The sequence below is a fragment of the Pseudorca crassidens genome, chromosome 5, assembly GCF_039906515.1.
Source record: "Pseudorca crassidens isolate mPseCra1 chromosome 5, mPseCra1.hap1, whole genome shotgun sequence".
NCBI classification, from domain to species: Eukaryota; Metazoa; Chordata; class Mammalia; order Artiodactyla; family Delphinidae; genus Pseudorca; species Pseudorca crassidens.
In genome coordinates, this window is record NC_090300.1 from 111,142,315 (window position 1) to 111,164,718 (window position 22,404).

At 33.6% G+C, this 22,404-nt stretch overlaps 1 protein-coding gene across 4 annotated transcripts in view; it reads right to left on the reverse strand.

The window, feature by feature from the left end:
- Positions 1-22,404, reverse strand: part of CADM2 (cell adhesion molecule 2) — a 1,069,757-nt gene that overhangs the window by 401,845 nt on the left and 645,508 nt on the right. The gene's annotated exons all lie outside the window — the stretch shown is intronic.

Here is a 22,404-nt window from a genome sequence, read left to right on the forward strand (position 1 = left end):
GAAATAGTACCAAAAAGTGGAGAATTTAAGGTTAATGTTTAGCTTCTAGAAGAATTATTGGCTATTCTGTCTGTTTAAAAAATTATATAATGAAATATAGTAGGCATTCAGCAATTTCCTATTGAATGAACCAATAAATGCATATATTTTTATTAACATATTTTCCCAGATTCAAATCAAAATAACTATTGTATAGTAACTAGATTAGTGTGTATTTTATTTACAGCACTGTATGCACTTAGAATTTTTGCTTTATCCTAAAACAGGTCTGCATGATATAGCAAATTAGTTTATCATTACACTTATGTAACAAGAAAAAGGCAACACAAAAATAGAGAAAAAGAAACACTTAATTCAAAGATTTTTTTTTTCCTTTTAGTTGTAGGATTTGGAGCATGCAAAATATTGAAGAAAGATTAAGGAAAACATTTCTTTAAAAGGAACGAAGGTGGGTCGTTTGTAGAGATGTGGATGGACCTAGAGACTGTCCTACAGAGTGAATTAAGTCAGAAAGAGAAAAACAAATATTGGATATTAACGCATATATGTGAAATCTAGAAAAATGGTACAGATGAACCTTTTGCAAGGCAGAAATAGAGACATAGATGTAGAGAACAAATGTATGGACACCAAGGGGAGAAAGAGGGGGTGGGATAAATTGGGAAATTGGGATTGACATATATACACTAATATATATAAAACAGATAACTAATGAGAACCTGCTTTATAAACAGGGAACTTTACTTATTGCTCTGTGGTGACCTAAATGGGAATGAAATCCAAAAAAGAGGAGATATATGTATACATATAGCTGATTCACTTTGCTGTACAGTAGAAACTAACACAATACTGTAAAACAACTATACCCCAATATAAGAAAAAAATCTGTACATAAAAGTATTTAATAGTATGCAACAATCATAGAAATACTACCAAAAACAGTCTTTAAAAATTACTTCAGTGAGGCCATTGTGACTTGCCTTGGAACATTTGACTTAATTCTGTAATAGCAATTTTTCTCAGGCATTTATAAATACATTTACCATGTGAAAAAGTGGAGGTGGTGTGATACAGGAGAATATTTCTAAAATTGGGAAAAAACCTAGGTTCTATTCCTGGATGTACCACTTACTGCCTGTGTTCTTGGGAAAATTTTACGTATCAGGCAGAACATGATTCCTATCATTTTAATGAGACTGTTAAAAAAATGAAGCCATAGTCTAATGGAGTTTTAGAACAAGCTACAAAGGAAGAGACCATAAGAAGTATCCATTAATTCCATTAATTTATCAACTAACATTAATTTAAGCTCTTATTACATTACTGTTACTGTGCTAAGTATTTCTCATGGATTAAATCATTTATCTTGCGCTTCCCTGGTGGCACAGTGGTTGAGAGTCCGCCTGCCGATACAGGGGACACGGGTTCGTGCCCTGGTCTGGGAAGATCCCACATGCCGCGGAGCGGCTGGGCCCGTGAGCCATGGCCGCTGAGCCTGTGCGTCCGGAGCCTGTGCTCCACACGGGAGAGGCCACAACAGTGAGAGGCCCGCGTACCGCAAAAAAAAAAAAAAAAAAAAAAAAAATCATTTAACTTCACAACATTCCTATGATGTTGAAACTACTATAATTCCTATTTTATAGATCAGGAAATACGGGCCACAAATTATTGGAATAAATTGTTAAATATATGTATTCACATATCAACACATACTTTAAAAAAGTTTTTTTTAAACAAAATCTTCAAAACATTCAAAAAATGTTTGAATCTTTTGTTTCAAAATTAAATGTGTAAACAGTATTTATGTAATTTTAAAATTTCCTATATAGTTTCTGTGATGAAATCTACCTTTGTCTAATCAGAAAATTAGCAACTTGAAATTATAACTTTACATCCAGGATGAATGATTTGATATACCACATGGAGAACTTGTTAGGTATACATCTCTGATAGACATGCTCAAACACATATGGATAAAATTGTAATATCCACAGATGAATCAATTTTTTAGAGGCCCATATTGTAATTATCCCCAGGAAACAATGGTGTGCAAAAATGGTCAAAGAATGTAGCAGTGCACTAACCCAAGTTTGGTTTGACAGCAATATTGCAACATTTTTGACATAGGCTGCTACAAAGAGACAGTTTCCTTTTTTTTTCTTGGGAAGCTATCTAAAATTCACATAAGTCAGAGCCAGCAACTAGGTGCAACTATATGTACTTCTTTTATAAGAAAGTAAAAAAAAAAAAAAATGAAAATAACTTAAAAACAATATTTAAAATAAAAAGAAGTCCTCAGATGTCTTGAAGTCAGTGCTTTGCTCATGCTACTAATCTCGTCAAATACATATCTATTTGAAAGAATAAAACTTTGAATTCACGTTTGCAACTCTTTTAATACATTACATAAAATATTCTCTTTATAAGCAACTTGATCTATGCGAAGGGTAGTAGTGAATTTTTAATACTTTACTGAAAATAGCTAGGTTTATACCTAGTTACTTTGTCTTATGCCTCTCTTCTCTCCTACGTTCCTGACATCTCTGCTTCATCTATATTCTTAGCTATGTGCCTCAAAAGCCCCTAATAGCAGTCTCAGGCAAGGGAGAATTTGCCTTTCACCTGAAGAACTGAAAGAGCTCTCCTTATTTATTGATTAAATCCCAAAACTTGATCATACTCTTCCACAACTGCCTTTTTTATTTGGGGGGGGAGGGGCTCACACTTAATTAAACTCAGGCAGTATCAATGATACTCCAGCAACCACTTTCACTGCTTTACCATCTACTTGGGAAGGTCTCTGTTTGACTACTACATGGCACAAAATTGAATTTGAATACATTTAAAAGCATTTCAACTGCACAGCCTTATTTAAAAAAGGGTTTCATGTTTTTTTAATCTTCTATTTATCCTTTTGCATGGAAGGTCATTCTGTCCCTACAGTGACTGGCCCTATGGAAGTGAAGACTATGAGACTCTATGAAAAAAAATGGATTATATGTACCAGTGGTTCTTAACCCTATCTTCATATTAAAATGACCTTTGAATTTTTTTAATTTTACATTTTTTGATGTGGACCATTTTTAAAGACTTTATTGAATTTGTTACAATGTTGCTTCTGCTTTATGTTTTGGTTTTTTGGCTCAGAGGCATGGAGGATCTTCACTCCAGGACCAGGGATCGAACCCGCACCCCCTGCATTGGAGGGCAAAGTCTTAACCAGTGGACCGCCAGGGAAGTCCCCACCTTTGAATTTTAAGGAAATACTTATGCCTTTGTTCCACCATTAATAATTCTGATCTAAGTGGTCTGTGGTGGGGCTTAGACATTAATATTGTTTGAACATGCCCCTGGTGAATGTGTCAAATCCAGCGTCAATGACATATTCACTGGCAACTTCATATTGTTCAGCTGAATACATTAACATATGTCTCAAAACCACTATATTTTATAGTAGTCTGAGATAATATTATCTCAGTTTTCTAAATTAGGAAATACAGGATTATAGACACTAAATGACTCAACCATCACACTAGGTTGTTTAATCAGAAAGTATTGGCACTTGATGTGAAAAATGCAAATATCAATGAAAGATGAATTATCTTCAGTAAGCTAGATTTGCTGAACCAGAAACATAATAGTCATATGGGAAAATGTTCATCAAAATTAGTTATAAATCTGGAAACCAAAAAAAAGTTCATTGTTTTTAAAAAAGTTTTCAGTTTTAAAATCAACAACAACAAAAAAATAACAAAAACAAGAATAAACTAATGGTAACAATGAGCCACAAATATTACTCAACTATTAACATTATGATTAATCAAGATTCAATTCTCAAAAGAAACTGAGTCAACTGCATATATTGATATTGTTCCTGGCTATGGAAATTGCCGTAGTTGTCAATAGATTTGATGAATAGCATATGTACCTGACAATAGTCTACTACACTGATTTCCTAAGGTTCTATACTAGATTTCCAAGCATTCCCACCTGAATTAACAACAACCTTTCAAGAAAGACAATACTCAATTTATTCTATTGTCTGCTAGGTTTTTATCCAGAATGGTATGAAAACTCACATTAAATTTCCATGCAAACATAACACATTATATTTTCAAGAGATATAATTTCAAGTCAACATTCCACGAAGAAAAGTTTTGTCTAAAACTGTGACTCTAAAAAAACTGACTGTGAACTCAGGGGCTGTTGAAGGCATTGGAAAATTTCTAAAATACAGAAGTGTGCCACAATGGGAGTAATAAAAGTAAGACATTTACTCATAGGAATCTCTGAATGTGTCCCTGTCATGGGCATAGTCTAAATTTAGCTCTTTATAATTTCTGCACTTATGGCTGAAGTTACAAACCATATGGTGACAGAGAAAATCAGCCATATTTTAAAGAACCAGCCAAAAAGCTTTGCTTATTTCAACCGACAAAAGTCTCTACCATAAAATTATCTGGTCACAAAACAGCTCATCAAATGATATATTATTCTGATTTTGGTACTATTGCTCTTTTGCTTAATTCACATTGGAAGGCATTTAAACTATGCAGAAAAAAAGCAAAACATAAAATCAAAGTTTTGACACAAAGTTTAAGTCTTCGAACTAAAGGATTAATTTCCAATCAATTTGTTGCCATTTGGCAAATATTAATAAAATCTGTATGGAATTGAAAAAGTAGCACTACCATCTGTTGAGATTTAAATTGGACAACATTTTAGCAAAGGTATATATTTTGATAAATATTGATTGTTCAAAATCTCCCTATTGTTTTTGTTGATTTTAAAAAATAATTTCTATCAATAATAAAATATAAAAACATACTTAAACACACTAAAATTTAAAATGATTGTTGGAATTTTATTGCTTTAGAACATTTAGGCAATCAAGTATATACATTTTTTATAAGGAAAGTAGCTGTTTTAATGAAAGATTAATTTGGGGGGAGAGACTGTCTTATTAATTTTCTGCTTCCCTCCTGATTTCTCTTATTTGTATTTTCATATAACTTCATTGCTGGCCTGAACTGAAGAAATAGTCGTTCAAATTGTGGAAGCCCCTATGGTCCAGTTTGCCCTCTTATAAGTGTTGAAAGACTTACTTCAATACACAAATGTAAATATTTTAGCTGTAATATTCTGTAATCCATGGAATAAGAATATGTTATAGATAGATAACAGAGAACAGAAAAGAGCTTCTATTATATGTAATCCATTCATTACTGAATGATGTTTACTGAGTTCTTGTGTGTCAGCTCCTGTCCTAGGTGCTGGAAATACCGTGGAATAGCATGACAAAAGGCTGGAGGTGGTGGGATATACGTTAGAGAGGGTGTTCAGGAATGCCTCTCTGAAGAGATGATGTTTGAGCTGAGACCAAAAATGATGAGACTGAGAAATTGTCTGAAAAGAAGAGTGATCCCTGCCTAGAGAATAGTGGGGACAAAAATCCTTATGGTGAGCATGAGTTTGGTGTTTTTGAGCAATTAAAAAAAGATTCAGTTTATATTTTAAAAGATCTCTCTGACTGATCTGTGGGAGGGGATTAATTTCTTAGTAAATCACTTTTAATGCCACATACACTGTGCCTAGTGAATTATTATAAAGTAGTTCTTGATATAAACTTTACATTTCCTCCTAATGCAGGGTTTTGTAAAGTATGATCCTGGACTGTATACAAAATAATTCCCCTCAGTTAAAAATGCAGATTCTTTGACTTCATCTCATATCTTTTGAATTAGTGTCTGGGGATGGAACCTGGGAATATACATTTTTAAATGAACTACTCAGGTGAATTTTATGCATGTGAACATTTAAGAACCACTCTTCTGAGGAGTGGTTGTTCCTACAATGTAGAGATGTCAGTAATGCCAGGTAAGACAAAAGAGAATTCTTGAAATGAATCTTGAATGAGAAGTCAGTGTGTGTCAGTTAGAAGAGAGTGTGGGCAAATTGGTTTCCATGCAACAAGTTACACAATTAAAGATGATCAGGCATGTGGCAGAATGGAAATGCATTCATTCATTTGAAGATTGTCTTGGAAAATCTTTGTTCTTTCTTTCCTGGTTTTCTTCTCCTACAACCTCTGTTGAGCATTGATTATCCTTACAAATGCAATTAGAGTAATCTTTGGTTTCTCAAGCCAAGTCTCTGACTTATGTCTATATTTGGTCTTTATGCCATGTTATAGAACACTGATGGTAGTCACTTGTATCTGAATAAAAAAAAATATTGGGAAAAAAGTCAAAGAATCAAAACATGTGGACATACATTTAAAGAACTCAATGGCTTTTGTGAAAGTATTCCCATGTAATGACCCTTTGAACTTTTGCTATTTGTTGTTATAGGATATTTGCATGAGTTAAATATATATATTTATATAGGTAAATCATGCAGGTATGTCCTATAGCAAGCAAAGAGAGAGAGAGAAAGGAGGGGGGAGAGAGAGAGAGAGGAGGAGAGGATGAGAGACCTTAAAAATACTTCCTTATAACAGATAGCTATGATCAGTAAATAAAAACTGCAATGGAGTATTACGAGTTAAGATGCTAAAATCCTAGATCAATTGCAAGAGTGAAATAGATGCCACTAGATTTTTTGTTTAGCAGTGAAGTAGAAATAAAAAGAACATAAAATTCTTGGGTTTGATTGATATACCAACACGATGACTAAACAGAGCTGCAAGTAACAGCTGTAAATAACATCAGGTACTTCTAAAGCAGAGCCACCTTCTGCAAAGGCAGAATTATTATGTAATTATATCTACTTTTCCAAGTAACAAACTATTCCCTGGCAGGGATCCACTTCTTCATTCATTACCATTCAATATAATTTGAGCTGCTAAGGTAAAGTGTCTCCCGGCAGGAGGCTGCAAGTGAATCCTGCTGATGCTTTTATTACTACCGATTCATAATGTTCGGCCCAACATTCAAACAACTCCAGCACTTGGGGAAGCATTTGCAAGTGCTTTATTTTGAAATAGAGCAGAGAACCACATCAGGATGAGAAAATCCAGGGAATCCAGTAAGAGTCATACCAATATGCAATCAGTTTGCTGTAACTGTACCAGACTTGATTGCACACAATTGTCCAAATTCTCTAATTAGTTTATATCTTCAATAAAAACTTTAAACTTGATTCCAACTTGAAATGAGAAATGAACTGGTGAAGGGCTGACATTTTCTTTGCTGTATATTCCTTTTTTTTTTTTGTATTTTTGTTTTGCTTTGTTTTGTTGTTGGGTTTTTATCTCTTTTTCTTTTTTGTCCATCAAATTTTAAGTAACAGAGTGCCAGAATTTAATTGCAGAAAAAGTCAAAATTATCTTCATTTGAGCACCTCTGGAGAAATTATACCTCATATGCTATAGTTATATAGTTGGTCATTTCATAGGTTCACAATATAGAACACTAAATTGGCGAAATCATTTTGATTCAAATAGCCTTTTTCTATTACATGACTAGTTAACACTTACTATGGAAAGTATCAGTTTTACATATCTACAGGTAGTCTTTAGTGTGTGTATATGTATATGTAAATATATAAACAAAGTATATATATATACTCACATATGGATATATGTTATATATATATATTAATGTATATGTATGGATGTTTGTGTATGTCTACACACACACACACACACACACACACACACACACACACACAATTGGAACTTTATAGAAAAAACAATCAGGACCCATTCCAAATTAGTGGTCTTTAATGTGCATTTCTGCAGGGAAGGTGGAATGGTTTCTGAAAGGAAGCAGAAAGAATTACAAAGTCAGCATCTAGAAGACAGATTCTTTGTTCTTGGGACTGAGTGATACTCAGTAATAGGAAGGTCATTTTATTGACTTTCTGAATAGTGCCAGACACAAGATTTCTAAATGCTCACCAAATAATGAAGGGATATTTACTAAAAAAATTTTAATGAAAATTTAGTTTATTGCTACTATTTTAAAGTGCTATGCAGGCTTTTCTTTGAGTCTCTTACTAATACTAAGGAAAGCAATTTAATTAAAATTCCTATACACTGTTCAATGAAAACTTCATCTATAGTAATGGGTTTCATTTCTGCCCTCAGTGATTGAAGCCAAGCTATGTGCATTGACTTGATAAGCCAGCAGGCGATTTCAACTTCTCTTTCACGTGTATCTAACTGCTTTTAGGAAAAGAAAGGGAGAAAATGTGGCATCATTAACAACAGAATTCACAATGTTAAAACTTAGGGAAAAAAAAGATATTCGTAGTAATAATTACAGTTTCTGCAATTTACAGATTTTGAGTTAATAAGTGATATTTTTTCAACTAAATAAAACATTTCTGCTGTCAACATTAACTGACAAAGTAATCACTGTTTTATTGATGATAGTTTTAGAAAATCAGGTAAAATTATAAGAAAATATTAAAAATCTAATAATGGATATAAATATTTACCTAAAAATAGCTTCCATTACTTTCTAAGTGTGAGAAGACATAACTCAGTCATGGATTTTTTTTTTTATCAAAAGAAAGATAATTACCCTTCATGGGTGAGGCATTTGATTTATTCTACTGAGATTCATTTCATTTCTTTGTAAATTAAACTGTTTAATTCAACATTTTCAATACTACCTGCTACTGAAGGAACATCATTGATGACTAAGAGCGAGTTGATGGATCAGCTATATTCATATTAAATAGGATGTTTGTAATTATTGTCATAAGGTGAGCTGTCACTTTGATATCATTTAATCTTTTTCCTTTCTTATGACCTTTCAATTTAACTAAAAAAGCATATGGCAATTGCAAATCTCCAAAGTATACACTGTGTAAAATAGTACTATACTATTCAGGTTTTCATCCAATACAATGAGCAATATGTGTTTAATCTCTAAACATCTGTTACAAAACTGATACTATTATTAAAAACACAATAGGGCTTCCCTGGTGGCGCAGTGGTTGAGAGTCCGCCTGCCGATGCAGGGGACGCGGGTTCATGCCCCGGTCCGGGAAGATCCCACATGCCGCGGAGCGGCTGGGCCCGTGAGCCATGGCCGCTGAACCTGCGTCTCCGGAGCCTGTGCTCCGCAACGGGAGAGGCCACAACAGTGAGAGGCCCGCATACCAAAAAAACCAAAAAACAACAACAACAAAAGACAATAATATGTTTAGAATTATAATTTGGCCTTATGATTTTAGAATAGTATTGTATCATTTCAAAGAATTTTGCTTTAGATACAATTTTCCAAATTGAATGACAGTCAAGTTTAATAGATATGAAAGTAGGATCAAAGTAACTGTCAATTTACAAAATTTTAAATATAAACAGAGAGTAATACATGAAAGCAGATTTAAAAATCAGTGTTTTATTTTTTATTTTTTTTGCGGTACGCGGGCCTCTCACTGTTGTGGCCTCTCCCGTTGCGGAGCACAGGCTCCAGACGCGCAGGCTCCAGACACGTTTTATTTTTAATTAAAGCACAACAGGGAAAAACTTTGTTCTGATTATCTGTCATAGTGTCTCTAGATTACAGCACAGAATAAAAGTTTATTTATATAATGTTAAAAATCATTATAGGCACCTTCCTCCATACCCTAAATTTTCTCCATTTTCACCCTCTTTTAAACATTGCCTGTCAATATTATGAATAATAAAACACTTTCAGAAAGTTGACATCCTCACTGACGTGCACTTTTAAACTGTTCATCTCTACAATTTTAAAGGGTACATAGGTGTTTTTATTCAATGGGATGCAACAAAACCAAATTATTTTGTTGAGTGAAATTATTCATTGCAAAGCTGACCAAGTAGTTTTGTCTACTTACACTCGTGCATCCCTAGAGATTGTGATTAAAACAACCTCTAAAAATAAATATAGTGTAAGATTCAAAAACTGGCAAAACAAAAATAGAAATTTAATAATACTAGAGAAAATAAAATATAGAAATGCAGCTGAAGTCCTCCCAAATTACTCAAGTTTGATAGAGAATTTGGATCTGAGTTTCGAGGGAACAAATTATTTATTTTTAAAGATGTAAGACATATCAGAACAGCAGCAACAGCAGCAGCATCAAAACTATCCATAGAGCAATTTTAGGGGTTACAGGGGTGATGTTAATTACCTTTACAGGTCAATGTGTTTTCATTTTTTCCTCATGTAAATCCTATGAGGAGAGTAATATTTCTAGATAAGGAAACTGAAGTTTAGATAACCTAGAAACTTGTCCAATATTAATCTGATATTTCAACCCACATCTCTCTAGTTATGAAACTCATCCATTTCCCTAATCTATTACATGGACTCAATAAATAATGTTCATGAGACAGAAACATTTTTCCAATTGATCTTCACAGGCAAGGAATAATGCAAACGAAGTAGTAGATCATAACCTCTATAACTCCTTAAAGTAAATTTACAGACCAGTGTATAGGATTTGTTCTCAATGTGTCCTTCCATACAAGGCAGGGGTATAATGTAGTTTCTATAACAATTTCTATGAGGACTCAACCCATTATGCACCAGGTCTACAAACATCTGGCTTGATTTAGAGATACCATTACACATGGGAATTTTTAAAACTAACCGGACTTTCAACAAAAATCGTTCAAGTTTAAAATTGTTGTCAAATAACTTAAGTGTAGGTGGTATATCCACACACATATTGTCTTCAATTAAGCACAGTAGCTTCTCAAACTACCATGAACATCTGTTACAAAGTAAATCTCTGTGTAGCTGCATGAATTGGCCTGTTTTCAAATATGCCAATTATGTATTGAAGAATTATGCAAAATATGAATCTTGAGTTTTAAAGTAGCTGACCTTAAGCCAACATTTCTGACAGTTGGCCACTGACACCACTAAATACAATCTTCTATTCAAACACTCTTATAAATACTCTTATAACACTCTTATAAAGAAAAAACAGTCTCAAAATAAAGCAATACATTGAACTCTCTTTTCCTAGTAGAGAGTGTCCATCCAAATAATCCACAACGATTACATAATTACTTTTCTTAGAAGAAAAAAGGAGACTACTATGAAACCTCCAAATATTATACCATTGGACTACTCATAAAATAAAACACTCTTGAAATAACACTATAAAGTTTAAAAGAGAACTGTGAATAGAAATGTTGTCCTTTAAAGTTATTAGGCGATTAATGTTATTTAAATTGACATTTGGCGTTGTATTTTCAAAATTTTCCAGTTTAGGGATATATAAAACAAGTTCCTACCAAACAAGAACTCAACATAAGAGAAATGTGGTGTCTCTCTAACCTGCCATCTGCCCTCTCATCTCACTGTGTCTTCTCTCAGCTAAGTAGTATTCTTGTACACTCTTAGCCCAGGGACTTCACACTTTTATTGTGTGCCTGAATCATTCAGTTTCTGTGCCTACCGTCTGCTTCTTTTACATCTGGGAAGAGAAGACTACTTAGTATTGATGTTGATCTTTATATTGTCAAAATAACACCTTTTATTTAAATAAAAAGAATCAAGGATCTTTAGTAAACATAATTAAAGGTAGATAATTTTCAAAAAAAGTTTAAATTAACCCTGTAAACCTGAAAAGGCATATGCCTCCCACATCAATAAAGTTAATGACCAATGCCATCAGAATAAGCCATCTCAGGTACTAAGTGTTGAGTAGAAGTTATGTGTAGTTAACATGTGCACTAAAAAGGAATAAAATGCCTTCTTACCAGTTGTGGTAAATGGCATTTTGTTCTCAATTTTGCCTTCCTTGCCGGCCCATGCTATGACTTCATTGTGTGCAGAATACACTTCACTGCCCCATTGATTTTGGGCACGGCCATGTGATTTGCTATGACCATTGCAATGTGGGCAGACATAAGCCATGATGACACATCAGAAATTACAAATGTGCTTGTATAATTTGCCTTGGTCTCTTCCACTCCTGCCAATCACCATGAGAAGCATTTGCTCTAGTAACCCACTGACCCTTCAGACTGGACCCAAGAGTAAGAGACATATGAGTTAGACCCGACCCCAACTCAGAGCCTGCAGCCCATCCCAAACAACTTCATTAGAACCATGGAAAGCCTACAGAGTCATGAGTGAGAAATAAATATGCAGGTCCCTGAGGCTTGGAGTGGTTTATGACACTTTAATGTTGTAATAACTGACCAACAGTGGTTACAAACAAATAAATTGAGGTGTTTAAAATCCAGTGGAGAAAGAAGTGGGGAGTATGAATGATTAGAGTCACCAGCATAAGTATGTAAGTTTAAATAGTGGAAGAAAATAAAATCAGTAAGTTTAGACTAACATTTGTTGAAGGGGAAAAGATGGTTAAAGAACAGTAAATCTTCAGAAGAAGAATCAACTACAAAAATCAGCTAAAAGAATTTGTAGAAGATTGCATATGATAACTTTATATAGAAAAATATAAAAACAAAGCAAGAGAAAACATGCACATGATACCACCAAGTCTAAATGAACTAAACTACTGCAAATTACGTAAAGATATCGTATTCTTAAAATGTATGTTACATTTACAACATCCCTTTATTTTGCGGTACGTGGGCCCCTCACTGCTGTGGCCTCTCCCGCCGCGGAGCACAGGCTCCGGATGCGCAGGCTCAGCGGCCATGGCTCACGGGCCCAGCCGCTCTGCGGCACGTGGGATGCCCCCAGACCGGGGCACGAACCCGCGTCCCCTGCATCAGCAGGCAGACTCTCAACCACTGCGCCACCAGGGAAGCCCAACATCCCTTTATTTTGGAGATAATAAATTAGTTTGGTGCAGAAGACAAGACTAGAATTATATGCAGAATTTATATTTTATACATCAAGAAGAAATACTAGATAGCAGCTTTACATTTAACAACAGAATATATTGTCTTGATTATATAGTAACAATTGTTCTGCCATTCCTCCTTCCCCAACCCCCGCAAAAAAAAAAAGTTCCCCCAATCATTATTTGTGGTGGTGGAGGGGGAGGACATCTATCTATAAAATCTATTTGTAAGCATTGAGACTTGGGTTTCTATCCATATGAAAATAGGCCATCTATCATGTAAGGTAAGTAACTGTTTGAATGTCTAATTTTCTCTAAGTTCATAGTTTTATATGTATTCATATCTTTCGTTTGCCAATTTTAACATACATACTTTCATTTTTTAAAATTAAAGTAACCCCTGGAGCAGATGTAAGCAATGGAATGCAAATGGGGAATTCTTTTGTGCTCTTGTTGTGTAGTGTTTACTCACTTTTCACCTTGTTATCTACAAAACATGAAAATGCCTAGGTAGGCACAGAACTTCAGTCTGACAAGTTGTCATCATGCTCAGGCCAGTGCTGGTTTTGTGATTGCTTGATGTGTCAAAAACACTGTGATGAATTTTTAAAAAATCTGAAAAGCCAGTGTTCATTATCCAAATCATAGGATTTTCTCAGCTTTCCAAGGGAAAGGAAATAAAAAAGATTTGAAGCAACAGAATTTAGTGGAAATGAATATCTTCTCAAAATAAACTTGAGTCTATTTTATTACAGGCTTTCACTGTTACAACAGAATAAAGTAATTGCATTGAACCAAGAGAAGATGTATAAAGACATAATACATTTCAAGTATAAATTACTTTCTATTATATGTACCGGGCAAAATAAATCTAATAAGAATTTAATTCAAATTTTCAAAGTTAGTTATCGATTTTAACAGGTAGCATGTTTATAAATTATTGACACAGGAATATGATGTCCCCTTAGAAGTATTCTCTCTCCAGTTCTTTTAAAATGTTTCATTCATGAACAGACATTATTATATTTTATGTAAAAATCAACTTATAGAACTTAAAAGCAGCTTCTGTTCACTGGTTTATATATCTCTGAAGCACAATTCATTATCTTACTCATTTTTTAAAATATCTAATTGTAAAACATAGTTTTTGATAATCTGACAGATACTGATTTCATTACAACGTAACTAGAAAACCATTGCATATTTCTGTCAGAACAGAGTACAATTTATGTACTGGTGTTTGACTATAGCACTATTATTAGAGGATGCCTCTCACTGTTGAAGAATATTATCTTGCAAGAGCATACTTTGAACTTTATTTCCTTTTTAAAAAAGTAACAGAGAACCTCTTACTTCCAAATGGAAGTCATTGGGAAGTGGATATCACCTGAAAATAACATCTAGAACTAACTCAAAAAAAAAAAAAAAAAGATTCCCATATGAAATGGTATTCTTTCACATTTTAGAGTTAGTTGACTAAGTTAGAAACTATTCATCAGCACAGTCACATAAAAATACAGCAGCAATGGGGAGAGGTGGGGATAGATACATTTTATGATCTTTTAAATTTTTCATTGTAATACCCCTAGAACCAATACCTTGTGTCATAATCCAGATTACATCAAATCATTGTTAATAACATAATGTTTTAAGGATTGCACAAACATCTAAAATGAAAATTGTCTTTTTAAAAAATATTATCCTGTTATGTTTAATACTTCTACAAAACTTCCAGCTGGCACTGAGAGAATGGACTATTAGTAGCAATATAAAGAATCAGTATTCCTAATCTTATATCTGAAATTATGGATACTTCTTAAAATAATTTTCATTGTTTTTTCCTTATAATAGTCCCAATGTTACAACTGTCTGTCTATTATCCTTATACATAGTTGCATATTTTGTGTCTGTTTATTGCTTGCTCTAAGAATTTTATATATAAAATTCTATGTTTTTTATGTTAAAGCTTATAATGCCTACTTCTATGGTAAAATGCAAGCCAAATAACAAAGCTGTCTTGTTTATTTGACTACATTGACTATTTTATGTTCTTTGTTTTAAAACAGTACACGATATAAATATTTCTAATTGTTCATTCTAATATCATCTCTTTAGCTTTAATTCCATTCCATGTGAATTCATCGCCCTGGTACCCATGAACTTGACTAAAGAGAGGATATTGGGCTACTGGACATGAGTCAATTCTTCTTGCCAATAGCTTAAAGCTTTGGCATCATATTCATAGTGTCTGTTCACACATTTGAGCGTAATTATCACTTTCATGAAAAGACATTTAATCACACTTTGTATTTGTATAATAGATTGTAAAATGATTTTTATCAGTTGATGTGTTGGTCTGTTCTTTTTAGAACTTCTGACAGTCTGGGATTTAGGAGATTTAGTTACAAATTCTCTTTGCTCTTATGGAAGCAATGTTGATTTTAGTCAGTCATTGACATGCATTGAGAATAGAGGCAGGGGATAGTGGTGGAATTCTTCCTTAAAGATAATATACATGATCCCACTATCTAAGTCTCTCTTTCTCAGAGATAAAAAGTATTTTTGGGCTTCCCTGGTGGCGCAGTGGTTGAGTCCGCCTGCGATGCGGGAGACGCGGGTTTGTGCCCCGGTCTGGGAGGATCCCACATGCCGCGGAGCGGCTGGGCCCATGAGCCGTAGACGCTGAGCCTGCGCGTCCGGAGCCTGTGCTCCGCAACGGGAGAGGCCACATCAGTGAGAGGCTCGCGTACCACAAAAAAAAAAAGTATTTTAAGAGTCAACTCTTAAGTATAAAAGAAACAAATTTCTAAAAAGGCAAAAGCAAGGAATAAGTAATTTTCAGGGTATCTTAGTCCTCAGAAGTCCTTTCACACCAGCTCTTGAAATAACACTGATGGGTCAGATTCCGATAAGCCAGTTTCTTCTGTCAGAGAACTTATACTCAAAAGACCCAAACTGAATCCAACCTATGATAACAAGTATGAGGTGGTTTATCTAACTGATAGACAGTGATCTGTACTGACCAGAGGATTTCTTTAGTGATATGGCAAGAATACTGGTAAAATGAGGATGACACTGTAGTTGGTTTAAAAGGATAATTTCCTTCCTTCTTCCCTCTCTCCGCTACTCCCTCCCTTCCCTTGCTTTCTTTCCTTGTCAACAGTTAAAGTTCCCATAGCAACTTTTTTCCTAAAAAAATCAATTTCCAACAAGTAAATATCTATAAATCTAGGTGCTGGTGATATATATGTTTTTCTAATTTCAAGAGACATACTGGCTGAAATGATGTTTATATTGATATTTACATCCACTGAATGTCAGTCTTCATGGTTTCTTTAATGCTGAAGTAACAGTTACAGTGACAATGTCTGCAATTTTAATAGTCTTGTCTACACCCCCTTCTACAGAGGCATTTTTGTTTTCTTGTTAGATATTGAGGATTTTAAAGGTCTAACGTATGTTTTGTTTTTCTTCCCATTTATAATTTAACATGGTGTCTGGCCCTCTGGTGTTGAGTTAATCTTTGTTCGGTTAATATTTGTTGAGTGAGATGAAGATATATGTATGAGAAAATGACCATTGCTATCTTTATTGAGCACTTAAAATGGGCCAGGCACTCCTATGATACCATTACTATCATCATCTTACCAGGCAGGGAGTTAAGGCAGAGAGAGGTTAAGTAAATTACCGAAAATTAACAACTAATAAGTGGCTTAGAACTCAGCCATAATTACTAGATTCCATTCTCCTAACCACTGTGTTAAGCACTAACAGGTGTAATTTAATGAGTGGCTAGGATTCATATCACACATTAGGAAATGGTAAAAGATAGTTTCAATGCATAATGAAAGAGCTAATCTGAATATGAGTGAACTGGCTCTGTCACAGGACACCAATATACTATGATCGGATAGGAAGTATATAATCTAATCTGGATCTCTATTTGGGGAATAAAGTGAGAAGTATGGAAACTACAGAGAGAGTTCTGAACGTTGCAGTTACTTTTATAACAATAAGCTCTTACTCTGTTAAAAAAAAATTGAAAGAAAAAAGAAATTAACTCAAATAGCATTCTCTTGACAAGAGAACTTGCCTGCAATGAGAAACATGACAAAGCGGGTAGCATTTGCTGTTTTGTCTTTGGAGTTTACAATGTCTTTTTCTTTTTTTTCTGAGGGGAATTCTTGTTATTGTTATTAATAATAGCTAGGAATACGGATGTATGAGTTCTTATTCTGGAATCAGATGCTGCAGAAACTTTAAAACCCTAGAACCAAAGACTTTAGGTATTTTGATTCCTTTGCCTCTAAAGCTTTATTTAATAATGAGTATTTATTGTTTCCCAAAGTATTTATTTTCCTTGCTTTCTATCCTACATATACCCCATATTCAATAAACATACATAAAAATTATTTAGACAATTTTTGAAATTGTTACTTATGACAATAATTTTTTAATTTATATTTCCATTTTTCATGTATTCAAACAATATCTTACTTTTTTTCACTGAAATCATTTAGATGTTAACATAAATATTAAGAATTGTTAATAAATTCTATTTGAATGACATTATTTAATAAAGCTTGCTATAATGGCAGACATACAAATTAATTATAATTTTTATTACTTAGAGATTTTAACTTATTAGATTATGATATTTTGAGACAGTGTGTATAGTGGAAAGATCCGCTGAGTTCTAGGTTACACAGACATGGGCTCTCTAATTTCATATCTGCTAGACTTTGTGACCACATCTATAGAAATAATATCAATTAGAGAATAGAGAATAATATCAATTACTTAAGGATTTAATACATAAAAATCATCAGTGATAAAATATTCGGAAGCATCAAATTTAAAGCACAGTGTAATAACTATAACCATTAAATGTAACCAGAAGGAAATGCCTTTGTAGAAGTTATTTTCTGATAGCTTTATTTAACGTGGAAATAATATTTGTGTTTTTTGTGCATCATCTATATTTATGTAAACTGATTTTATGCCACGCTTAAGATTTTGCTTTGAAAACATAGAATTAAATTGGGTAATCTGGATATTAATAATATGACTGCATTAATAAATTTAACTTAAACGGTAGACCTTTTTCCTTGTGAACTGCTTTTATTCCAATACTGATCTAGTATCTCAGATCTTAGTGCATATCATTACTATTAACTGTCAAATTTTGTTGATTTTTTAAAAATTTAGATCAGTTTAGTAATAAATGCCTGACAAATTACAGCTTAACTGAACATGCCCCCATTCAGCATAACTTCAAACCATCAACTCTGATTTATCAGCTATTACTAAAAGCCAGCTTGCCCTTCCCAGAGTGGATGCTCAGAGCCCTCTCCCTTCTATATTATTTTATTTTTTAGTGGATTTCCCAAAATCTGCTGAATCAATGATTTTCTTGAAATTGTAATTGAGAACACTTTTTACATGGTCTGAAATGAGATGGAGAACAACCAAATAATGTTTTAAATTCTGTAAATGTATAAACTGCATAAAGTCAATCTTTTCAGCATGTGACTATCTGTAAATATTAAGGGATTTTGGAATCTGAGAGAATTTTGGATCCATGGGATAACATCATATGGATACAGAATTGGTATTGCAAATGAAATCCCATGAGTTTAAAGAAATTACCTTAGCCTAGAAAAGTGTCATCATTACTTCTATTTCTAGCTTATACTGCACATTTTTTCCTATCCTCAAATTAAAAAAAAGGAAAGAAAGAAAAGAAAAAAGAAATATATGTGGTTAGGAAAAGAAATAAAATTGATGAGCATTTATAATATTTGGAATTAACCTGATCTATTTCCATTTATCAAGACTGTCTTGTTTTGGCTGGAATAAATAATTATTATTCTAAATCTGCTGGATATTTGAGGGTCATTCAAATTTAGTATTGTGGAAGTGGCTGAAAAGACCAAAATAGTTTACAACGTCACAAAGGTTCACTGAAACAGAAAATTTTTCTAGAGAATACTGGCCCCAGGAAACCAAAGACTTTCTTCTCTGTCTGTCTCTCCCTCTCTCTTTAAACAAGATATTAAAGAGAATATCCAGAGGCACAAAGACATCTAGGCCAAAGAACTAAATAACACATATGAAATTAGAAGTAAATAAGGAACATATCATAAAGATATCTATCTATATATTAACAGTGAATTGGGTATGCAAATGTTCACTCAGTAGTAGTTTTTAACAGCAACCCTAAGTGTCTAAAGCAATGCCACACACTTCATTTAGCTAAAAGACAGTTATATCAATGGCTATAAATGGTTATGACTATATTTTAGAATGAAAGTAGTCATTTTAACATTTACATGAAAGACACTAATTTCACTTAGAAATAAAAGGACCTGCCAGGTTCGGTCTGAATGATGCCAACACACAATAAAAGCAAAATAAAACAAAAAACAAAGTGGCCATGTAGCCACAAATCCACACAAATTTCAACATCCAGATACCTAATATATGCACAAAGTCAACTCTTTTTTACATGAAAAGCTTATATGTTTGTAGGTATCTGGCATTATGTAGACACAGGCCAAAACAAGTGATCATGAACAAGTCACTAGTACAGCCCATGATCCCTGAATATCGGTGGCATTAATAGACTCTGAAATTGATGAAGAAAAGTGTACACAAATTTATGAGAAAAGCATTCTAATGTGAAGGGAAATAGAATATAAGAAACAATTGCCTTTTTTCCTTCTTTTGCTTTATTCATAATGTAGACCAACTGGGACCATTTAAGTGCTAAACAAGCTCTTTTTCAATCCATTACAGTATTTCTTAATGGAAATACTAAAATTATTTTTCTTAGAATATGAAAGTTGTACTATTTAAAGACAAAAAAAAAAAAATCAAAGTCTTAGTGAATTTACATAGCAGGCCTAAGTTTGGATGTACTGGAATGCTGGTAAGTCTGGCTCAGACTAAACACTTTACTATGTTATTAATACTCTGATATTAATAAAAATGCATTTTATTAACAAAATTCTATTTTAAATTATTTTATTTTACTAAATAGTATAAGAAAATCCAACTTTTCTGCTTATATCATCTAGTTTTGTTTTGTTTTTTTGCAGTACGCGGGCCTCTCACTTCCGTGGCCTCTCCCGTTGTGGAGCACAGGCTCCGGACGCGCAGGCTCAGCGGCCATGGCTCACAGGCCCAGCTGCTCCACGGCATGTGGGATTTTCCGGGACCGGGGCACGAACCCGTGTCCCCTGCATCGGCAGGCCAACTCTCAACCACTGCGCCACCAGGGAAGCCCTATCATCTAGTTTTGAATTAGCAATCATTTAACTTTTTCTTAGTAATTTTAAAGATCCACAAAACTAAAGAATAAATTTTAAATTATACTAGATATTATATCACACTCAAGCCCAGAAAGAGACAATCAGAATTTTGCTTCTTGAACACTGGCATCTTAATCATTAAAGCTTATAAGCTTGACTGAAATCCATAGACTTCCGTTAATGTTCAGCTGTTTATGAATCTGATACAAGGACCTCAGCGTCTTATGGAAAGGAGGGACACTGCACTTTCACAAAGTGCTGCATCCTTGCAATGAACTGATTCCTTTAAAAATCAAAGGCATACTGGGTGGATAATACCACATTTATATAAGGAATACTAACTAAAAGTTAATAAGTAGCTCTAAACTTTTACTCAGTAGTATTTCATTTAATTAAGCTGTATGCTTTTATTTAATGGGTTAATATGTTGTGGAATTTTCAACATTAAATCCTGTATATATCTGTCTATTCTTTTAAAACAAAATGTTTGGATAGATCCAATTGATAGCATATATTTTTATTTCCTCACCCTTTAATACTCCCTTTGTATTCTCCCATTTGATTTATCAATGTATCTGTATGCACTGGAAAGGAACTTTTCGCATCATGAATCTATGTAACTACCTTATCCCTGTGTGTGTTTATATCCTTTTTCTATTCAAACTGTGAAATTTATCATTAAGCCACAACCAACCTGTGAAATCTGTTAATCCCTCTCTGTAATTTATAGCAAAAGACTCCATGATCAATTAGGACTGTACTTAAACATGTAATCAACAGGATGACTGGTCACAGTGCAAATTAAGAATCTTTTAAAAAAGACAATGACAATTTAATAAGTCAGTTACTTTATTGTAAATACACATCAATATATGATTAATATATTTACTGAGATTTAACTAACGAATAATAAAACTTTGTTGCCAATACAGCTATTTTTTCATTTTTCCTATATTATCCTTCAATAAATGTCCCTCATAATAAACCTATTATGTTACAAAGTTAAATTGAATTGGAAAGTGGCTTTCAGATTATCATGGGTGATACTGAATTTTTTTCAAAGTGTTTAAAATTTGGCATTATAGTTCTTAAATCTTAAATTTGCTAACTTGTTTTGTAAACCTAACATACTCAACTTTTTTTGAGTGCATCTTGAGCCAGGGATGACCTTATCCATTTATGTATTCCTTTACACATTCTATTATAGGTCAGGCACTCAATCCTTTATTAACTGAAACCTGTTTTTTGTGTGTGTGTGTGTGTGTGTGTGTGTGTGTGTGTGTGTGTGTGTGTGACGTGCTGAGGTTTGTTATTAATAAATTATTGGCAGTGTTTTGGAAGGTTGCAAAAATAATGATTTTACAGATAATGAAGACTTACTTGGTAACATCATCAGCATCATATCATCATCAATGAGACATGTTTTCACTGAAAAAAATATGTATTATCTATGACAAAGGAGTGATCAGTCTTAACAATTTGAATGAAGCAGACAATTTTTTGTTATATTCAAATCATGAAATGCATGTTGAAAAACACTACGTATGAACGTTTCTTAATCCCCTGGATATTATCTCTTTTGATTACTTATAAACGTCCTCATCTCTTTTCCTTTTATTCTATTAGTTTCCATAGGCCAGCAAATAAACTTTCACATCTACATGGTCAGTCATATCTGCTAATCCCAAAGTGAGTAAATGATTAACAACCCACTGATCTACACTTGTCTCATGTTACACTGTGACGCCCAGAGAAAGAAGTACAGGATATTCTCTCAAGTTTCAACACTCTTGAGGATGTGTGATACAAATAACAAAATGGAATAGTCTATACAGATCTTCCTTGACTCACAATGGGAATATCCTGAAAAACTCATCATAAGTTGAAAATATTTTAAGTGGAAAATGTATTTAATGCACCTAATCTACTTAGGTGTTAGCATAAGCAGAGTTTAGCCTAGCCTACCTTAAATGTGCTCAGAACACTTACACTAGCCTACAGTTGGGCAAATTCACCTAACACAAAGCCTATTTTACAATAAAGTATTGAGTATCTCGTGTAATTTCTTGAATATTATACTGAAAGTGAAAAACAGAATGGTTGTCTGGCTACAGAATGGGTTGTCAGTATATAAATTGTTTACACTTGTGATTGTGTGGCTGACTGGGAGCTGTGGCTCATTGCCACTGCCCAGCATCATGAGACAGTATCGTACCACATATTGCTAGCCTGGGAAAAGACCATTCAGAATTCAAAGTACGGTTTCTACTGTTTGCATATCACACCATCGTAAAGTCAAAAAATTTCAAGTCAAACCATCATAAATCAGGGACCACCTGTA